Below are 9,077 nucleotides of genomic sequence, written 5' to 3'. Positions count from 1 at the left end.
AAATAAGTGTAAAAAAATTTAGAAATTAAGCAAAGTGTTCACATGAAGGGGATACCTTACATGATGATGCTTATGGTCCTCATGTGTTACCTCAGACTGTTTTCATTGCTTCTAGTGGAATAACTAGGTTAAATCTTTGTAAACCCTAAAGAGAGGGGTACTGTTACTACTGCTGAAAGAAAGTGATCATTCAATGAAAGTACTACTGCCTCTGGCTAACATACTTGCAATAACCAACATAATGTATTTGGGAATATGGCTTATAGAGATACTGGAGGACCAGGGAGGAAAGAATTTATAGTTGGATAAAATAGGGATTTTTAAAAATGAGAGTAGTCTCTGATAACTCTGGAAAAGGAACATGTTTTATATGTATATGCTGTTGGCTGTTGAAATGGGACAATTGGAAATTTAAATTGGAAAAATAGAAGGCTTATGGTTAAATGGGTGGGATTGCAGAACTGCCTTGGTAGTGTATTGAGGAAGGGCTCAAAATGTTCAGAAAATTAGACCTGATAGAATTGACTTATTATATAAGACCAAAAAATGTACCATTTGATTCTACTCCCTAGGAAGGCCCAGAGAATTTGCCCATGTCTAAAATTATAAAATGTGTGAATAGAGTGGGGATACTCCATTGCATTGTTGAGTAGCTCAGTGGTGTATTTCTTCTGGAGGCCAGGGTTGAGGATAGGAAATGTTACGGAATGGGGCTCTCCATTGTCATTGTGGCTTGTAAGTTTACAGAATAGCAGAGACCAGATGATAGCATTTAATTCAGTGGCTAGGTGAAGATAATTGCGTAATGTCTGTAAGATCAGAAAGGCCTTGACATTAGCTAATAGTTCCTATGGACAAGATAGATGAACAGTCATGAAGTATGTTGCTTGACTTATATAATGCAAAGTGATCAAGACAAGCAGAAGGTTGACGTCAGATAACAAAATAGAAAATCAGTCTCTTAGTTTGCGGAACTGAGTCAGTTCTTAGACATACAAAGTCCATTGATTAAAAGGGAAACTGTGACCATTGAAATAGAAGCCTGAAATGACATACAAATATATTCAGTAGTTCTTCACCCAATGCTTTGCCAAATGGACATAAATATATTTACAGAAAAACTAGAAATATAAAAGGAAAGAGAGATACTAATTTCTTTTTAAGGTCTTTGGATACTGTATATTAGTTGACATTGACAACAGAGAACACAAAATGCCATCATATCCCCTTGTTAAAATGAGGTTGTAAAAAGTCTAGATGATAAATGAAAACCTGGCCTCAGTTCATGTCATAGTGGCCACAGATCTATAGTGTGGTCACTTGCTGGGTTCCAGAGTACAAAATTAGGCTGGATATAATTTTTGGCTGGTAGGCTACTTGTATTGGTTCTATGCCTTGTAAAGTAAGAGCTATTATAGAAGGAAAGTCCGAGAAAAAGGAAATGACTCCATTGCTACTGGACAAGATAGTAAATAAGAAGCCATATTGGAACCCAGGAAGGCGCATAAAAGTACATGGCACACTCAAAAATTTGAAGGATTCAAGTGGTACTCTTAATTATTTAAAGAAGGTATCCCTAATAAAAATTTTAATTCACTGTAATGACGCCTGAGAAAACCATAAGTACCATGGTCACTGCTGATGGACTATCATAAATTGATAGTCCTCTGTGAGGAGGTGGTATCTTTACTAGGACAGACCAACATAGCCTCTGGTACATGGCTAGTCCTGTTGATATGGAAAATGTATTATTTTTTATCTTGGTCAAGGAGGAGGATCTAATGCAGTTTACATTTATATTGAACACAGAGCTTTAGGACTGTGCTAATCTCTTGCTCTTTAACATAGTAGACACAATATACATAGAAGGGATCTTGAATGTATTGACATTCTAGAGAACTTCATGCAGGTTCACCATTTCAATGCCAGTATTTTCACTGGATCTATAGAGCAGGCAATTGGACCTTTGGATGGTTAATATAAGTATCCTACCACATTTATTTAATATATACTAGCTATATCACAAGTATGTCTACATGATTACTCTCAAACAGGCTTACTCCCCTAATGAACCAGTATAAAATGATTAAAAAGTAAAATAGTCAATAGCATATAGTAAAATAGGTGAAGGAGATAAGAGGTACAAACTTCCAGTTATAAAATGAAAGTCACAGAGATAAAGAGTAGAGCATAGGGAATATAGTCAATATATTTATCATAGTGAGCACTGAGTAACGTATAGAAAAAAACAAGGAATTGTAGTCATGTTTTATTGATAGGTCTTTGCTCTGGAATAAGTCAATTCCAATATATTCCAGCCTATATATGTGTGTGTGTGTGTGTGTGTGTGTATGTGTATATATATATATATATATATATATATATATATATATATATATATATGTATATATATATATGCTTGAGGAAAGTCTCTGTTCTTTTCTCTTCTTACTTAACGACCCACAGATATTTTAAATATTTTAAGTTTATTTATTTATTTTAAGGGAGAGAGAGCATGAGTGGGGAGGGAGAGAGAAAGAGGAAGAGCGAATCCCAAACAGTCTCCATATTGTAAGTGCAGACATGAGGCTCGATCCCACAAATGGTGAGGTCATGACTTGAGCTGAAATCAAAAGTCAGAGGCTTAACCAACTGAGCCACCCAGGCACCCCATTGACACAGATACTTTAATCTATGAGTTAGATTGCCAAATAATATACATACTCTAGAAGTTTTGACTATGTTCTACTTTCTTCTGTCTAATGTTAACATTACTCACATAGATAATGTGAAGCCTTGTTTTAATACAGAGTAGAATTTTGGACATAATTTCTGATAAACCACCCTTCAAAATAATTATTTATGTTGATCTGAATTCACACTTAGCTTATAAAACACATGCATTATCATTGTACTTAAGCCATGTGTTATAAATTAGTGGTAAATAATGGTATTTGGTGGTTCATTGGAAAATGGATTCTTTGTCCAAATTATGCTTTAATAAGTTATATTACATTAGTAAAAATCAAAATTAATTTTTAATAAAAGTCTACAGAATAATACATTGAAAAATGTTATAATTTTAAACATGTGGCACTTTAGTGTAGCTGTCTATCACTACAGAATTCATAATAGAAATGTAGTTAGGCTTCTAAGATTGAAGAGGCAGAACCTTGGAGAATTCTCTCAGGAGTTCAGCAAATATTGACCATTAGCAAATTCTCCCAACCTGAAAATTTCATTATGACTATTCAAGACATTTTTATAAAGCTATATAGTTATTAAAGCAGCACTGTGAATAAAAATGTCCCAGTGAATAAAAGTCTCTCACTGATATAATTCCTTCTATGTGCCTGTATCATTCAGAATTCTTGGTTGAGAACAATAGAGACAAATTCTGTTTGAATTCAGCAAAAAATGAATTTATTGAAGGGATATCAAATAGCTCTAGGAATCAATGGAAAGGCAAGAGGATTAGGCTCAGAAAACCACTAGGATCTGAGAATCCAGTTTGCACAGACAGCCAAATAATAGTTTTTTTGATGCTTGGCTGGGTGGGCAGTCAATATGGTCAAACTCTCAACTCCATGCTGGCCCTACTTTTGCCACAGTCACCATACTGAGTCATTCTTTAACTATTATTTTTGTGTTATGCATTATTTTTCAATATATAAATTCCTGAGAGGTTTATCTTAGGGCCTAGTCATGTTCTGGCTGCCATAAAATAGAAAGGCATAACATGGACAAATAAATATACAGTTTTCTGATCTTTTCAAAACATCAGCTTGTTTGATTGAATTGCAACACAAGTGATAGATGTCCCTTACAGATATGTCAGAAAGGAGAATTTCGCCACCCAAATAATTCAGGTAGCTGACATTATGCTCTGAATGACACCACATTATGTAGGTCTAGAATTGTCTTCTTGATACTAAATACTAAATACCATTTGTGTTGGTGGCACACAGCAGCTGGTTATCATCATGAGGTCTGACACTGAATGAATCTCTTATCTGGAAGTTAGGATAAGAAAAAATGACAGTTTATTATATTAAAATGTAGAACAATATAATTTGATAAGTGAGCATAACTGGTTGACATAATTTACTATTTTATTATATTTTCTATTTTGGCACACCCTTTCGATTTTTGTCTTAACTAATAGTACTATTGTAGGGTTCATATTAATCTTATGAGTCAATATTAAATCATGAGCAGGTATTCACATATTTTTTTTTAATTTTATTTTTTATTTTTTAAAATTTACATCCAAATTAGTTAGCATATAGTGAAACAATGATTTCAGGAGTAGATTCCTTAATGTCCCTTACCCATTTAGCCCATCCCCCCAGCATAATTTTAATAAGAGATAAGTATTATAGTAATGATTTACATCTAGAATTATATTGATGAAATTCTTTATAAAGAGAGTGGCCTAAGTAAAAGTTACCATGATACTTAAAGCCTGGTCTATATAGGAATATAGTCCATTTATTCTGTATCTAATTAACACAATTCTGTGATACAATGGGCTCAGATCAAACACTTAAGCAATAGTTCCATCAACGTAGAAGATGCAAAGCTGCTGCTTTTTGGGCCCAAGGCTATCCCATATGGTTGTACAGTTTGTTAATAGCACAAAGGAACCTGGCTGAGAGAACTAGCAAAGGCTGACCTGTATCCCACTGTTTGCAAAGTCATGTCTGTCTGAGGAACATTCATCTGACCCAAGTGGAAGGTGTTGAAATCATTCCAGGGTACTCTATGTACCAGTGGTGGACTAACAACTTGGGCTTCTCCCCAAGGTGTGAACTAATTTCATGTGGGTTGTGGCTGGACAAATAAGCGTGTCAGGATTCCTTCCCTTTTTGCATGATGTTGACGTTTGACAGAGATCCATGATAAAAAATTTTGTCCTAAGTGACTCCTTTGACATTAGCAAAAGAGTTCTTTTACAGTTGATCCTTTCCAAATGAGACATTGATAGAATGATATTGATTTATGTAAATGAAAACATTTGTGTGATCCTTAGAGAGGTTCTTTTATTTGACTTGGTGCCTCTGCTCCAGAACATGGGGACTAATTTTTTCCCTTTCATGATTTCCTGAAAGCAAAGTAACAATTCCAAACCTGTCAAAAGAGAGAATTGTGATTTTTTAGTGGAAAGGACCTTGTTTCAGCAGAAATAACTTTACATATCAGTGAATATATATAGTCTTACTTTTTGTTGGTCTTTGCAGACTTGAAAGTATAGCATTTTTCCCTCTTTCAGCATTGCTGCACAGCCATCTATGATCTGATATATTCTGCTAGAGTAGAATCAAGAAATGAATGGTTCTCTAATTTTAAGTTGAAACCCAAATCCATAGTCTTAGGTTTGGTGGCTCTAATATTTTCTTTGAAAATAGCAAGGCTGCTGTCCAAAAGACTTTCAAAATGAGCCATATTTCCTCTTTCAAATGTTTGGAAGCAAGGAGAAAAGCAATGGTGAAATCATTTGCCCCTCAACTTTTGTGAAGAGGTAAAATATTAATATTACACAATTCTGGGAGACCTATAAAGACTATGAGGGAAATGTACTTAAGAAACAATTATTTCCTGACTTTTACCTTCTGTTAAGACATCTGACAAGGCTTATTTTGTTGTTTTTGTAACCCCTGAAGTATTTAACCATTTTTTCCTTAATGGGATAAACAGCAGGATAATAGTGCCATGCAATGAGACCCTGTGTGCTGGGGGGACAGTTTTAAACATTTGGAATATGACTTACAGATCACTCCAAAAAGAAACTAACTTATTCTAAAAAACAAAAACAAAAACAAAAACAAAACACTTTTTTATCTTATGTTGGACTGGCAATCAAGCTAATAAATTTCTTTTACTTTTAGCAGTAATAAGAAGTAAAGAAGTAATTTTGGAATCTCAAATTACTCAGAGTGAAGCACACATAAAGGCATTAATAAACAAATGCAAATATATGCATCTGGTGGCACAGCCTTCTATAAGAGCAAATTGTGGGATATCTCTAATTGAAAATGAGTATCTTAGGTCATGGAATTGTCACAGATTTTCAAAATTCTAGTTATGCATTGAATTGACTTGGAGAACTCAAAGATTCTGACCTCTTAGAACTTATAATCCAAACAGACTACTAAAATAGGTGGTAGAAACAGATGTAAAAATAATTCAAACTGTATAAAAATATTAACATATAGCAGAAATATGTTTTATATTTTATCACATGTATACATGTGGTGTTTCACAGAATCTTTTTGCTATATAATATTAGCATACTTATATGAAGGTGCAATTACTTGATGTATACCTACTCATTTCTTTTGAAAAGAATCTAGAAAAATCATTTTCCTCTATAATTTTTCTTTTTCTTTTTTGCTATACAAACCTGTTTTATTTTTGATTTTGTTTATTTTGAAATTTTTGATAGTAAAAGGTTTTTTTTTCCCCAATTCTATGTCTTTATTTAAAAGAAGTCAAGGACAGGGGGCCTAGGTGGCTCAGTTGGTGAAACATCCGACTTCGATTCAGGTCATGATCTCATAGTTTGTGAGTTTGAGCCCTGCATCGGGCTCTGTGCTGCTGGTTCAGAGCCTGGAGCCTACTTCAGATTCTGTGTTTCCGTCTCTCTCTGCCCCTCCTCTGCTCATGCTGTGTCTGTCTGTCTCCCAAAAAATGAATAAACATTAAAAAAAATTAAAAAAAAAAAAAGAAGGCAAGGACAGCCCCACTCCCTAAATATCCCCTGAAACAGACATGCTTGAAGGTCAGATTATGAGAGGTCAAGTGGATAGGTAGAAACTGGAAAAGGGCAATCCCAGGGCAGGTGGGCATTTACCTGAACATGTGAAAAACCCTCAAGGATGAAAGGAGGCAGAGCACAGTACACCCCACTACTGTGCCCAAACATATGTTAATGGGCCCTAGAGGTACAGACACCTAGCCAACAGATGGAACTGAATCCCTGAACTGAATCACTGAATCCCTGACCTCTTACACAGAACATTTTGGGGTTTCACTATTTCTTGGGAAAACAGAATGTAGTGATTGTAGGTTCAGGAAAAGGCGCTGCCACATGGAGATGTAAATAGGGATGTGAGTGCTCTTCCTTGCATGGGGTTGTTGTGATGACAAAGGAAGTAGGACAGTGGGGAATCCTGCCCAATCTAGGCTCATCACTGTGGGTGCTGTAGCAGAGGGCCAGCAGAAAGAGGTATGATCCCCATCAGGCCAGTGGGACACTGAGCCTTCAACCTAACCGGAGTTGGCCCTGGGGGATGGGGTAGGCTCAATTTATTTCCTGTTTCTGCTTCAGTACAATACTTTCTCCAGATATGCATTCAGAAATATCCTAGTGGGGTTTAGCTTTTCTCAAATGACACAGAACTTCGAAAAGGCTAGATAGATTTTCTCAAAAGTCCTTCAATATACAGCTGTGGGCCTTGACCGAGGGGGAGCTGGACCTGGACTGTCTTCATGATGGTCTCCTAATCCAGTCAGTAGTCCAGCCATGACACATCCTTGCATATAACTCGTACATAATGATATTCATGTAGCAGCTGTGCCTCTGGAAGCAAGAACTCAACAGGATGTCATCCCCTGGATGAAGTACACCTCCACAGGGCAGTAGGCCACCATCTTGGGGTGGGCTCCCACAATGACCTTCAGTTCTAGCAAGGCCTCTTTGGTCTTCTCTCTGGGGATGACCCTATCCTGGACATGCTGCTTTAAGAGGCACTCGTAGGTGAAGATCTTATGGCCGAGGTTGCTTCTCTCCTTCTTCCACGTGAACAAGAGCCAAAAGGGGTGATTTATCCATCCCACAAGACCCTGCAGGAAGGCACTGATCCAGAGCAAGAACTCTAGTAAAGAGAATCTGATAACATAGTTCCAAAACCAGTTGGCTGAAGAGGAGGGAGGCTTGTTGGTGTGGTCCTGGTGGATGACACTGATCTTCTCATGGTGTGGAACCAGAGGAAAGCAAAAGTATTCAGATTTCTTCAGGTGTCTGTCTAGGTTGTCAAGAACCTCTTTCAGGGTTGAGGCAAATGAGATCTCCTGCAACTGGGACTGGGGTGAAGGTGAGGATGACTCCAAGGGAGCCCGGGTACACCTGCACACCCTGGAACATTTATGCATTGCTGGACTCGGAACACTCAAGAATGGTCCCATGGACCATTAGCAGGGTCAGTGCCACCACCTGAGTGGCTGGGATGCCATGTTGGATCCTGTATTGTGTGTTCCAGACCCAATGATGAACCATACCGTTATGTCTGACAGGGCTCTCAAGTTGGACAAGGCTAGGCTATGTTTGCCTATCTGTGGGTGCAGGTCAGCTGGGAGGCCTGGCAGCTGGCCTCCACATTTCTTTAAACAAAGATCACATTTCTTTTTTTAGGAAAGGTCAAAGTTAAATCATTAACTCATAAAGAGCTTGATAGCAGATTCAGGGCCTATTTATTGACCTAACCTGAGGAGGTTCTTCACATTCCTCATTTTCCCCCAACAAATTGGTCCTTACCCTTTTTCTATATTTTCTTCTTACCTCTCCAGTAATATATTATTATGTCCAATCTTGAAAGCAAATACCACAAATATGAACTATTACTAGGCTTATTACTATTGCAGGCATCACAGAGGAATGCAGAGTCCCTATTTAAATGCAGCGTCCTTGATTTTCATGCATTCTCTTTCTTACCTCCCCACGTAATGATCACACACATGGTTGCAAAAATGCAATTGGTTTAAATGAACAGCACCAACAGGAATGGAAAAAGAAGAAGCAGGATATTGTGGATGCAGAATGGAAAAGGGGTGGAAGGTTTTTGTTCTGTCTCTGTGGCAGTAAAGATGAGTGAAATATTTCCCAATAATTGATAATTATTTTTGTAGTGTCATCATGCTGTCTTTCCCTTCTATGCAGACTTGAACCATTGCCATTGCAACTAGCATTGCATTTTATCAAGAAAATAAGGAGAAGGAATCACAAATATTAAGAAACTAGATTGAATAAGTTGAAAACGGGGACCAGAGCATTCTTTAATTGACCTTCTGTTTCCCTA

The 9,077-nt window shown here is 37.0% G+C and overlaps 1 pseudogene; it reads right to left on the bottom strand.

Moving 5' to 3' along the window:
* Nucleotides 1-7,326: 7,326 nt before the first annotated feature.
* Nucleotides 7,327-9,077, bottom strand: part of LOC106982794 (L-gulonolactone oxidase-like) — a 32,154-nt pseudogene continuing 30,403 nt past the window's right edge.

The sequence above is a fragment of the Acinonyx jubatus genome, chromosome C2 (genome assembly GCF_027475565.1).
Source record: "Acinonyx jubatus isolate Ajub_Pintada_27869175 chromosome C2, VMU_Ajub_asm_v1.0, whole genome shotgun sequence".
NCBI lineage: Eukaryota > Metazoa > Chordata > Mammalia > Carnivora > Felidae > Acinonyx > Acinonyx jubatus.
The sequence above is the reverse complement of the archived record's forward strand: the minus strand, read 5'-3'. Positions and strand labels throughout refer to the sequence as shown.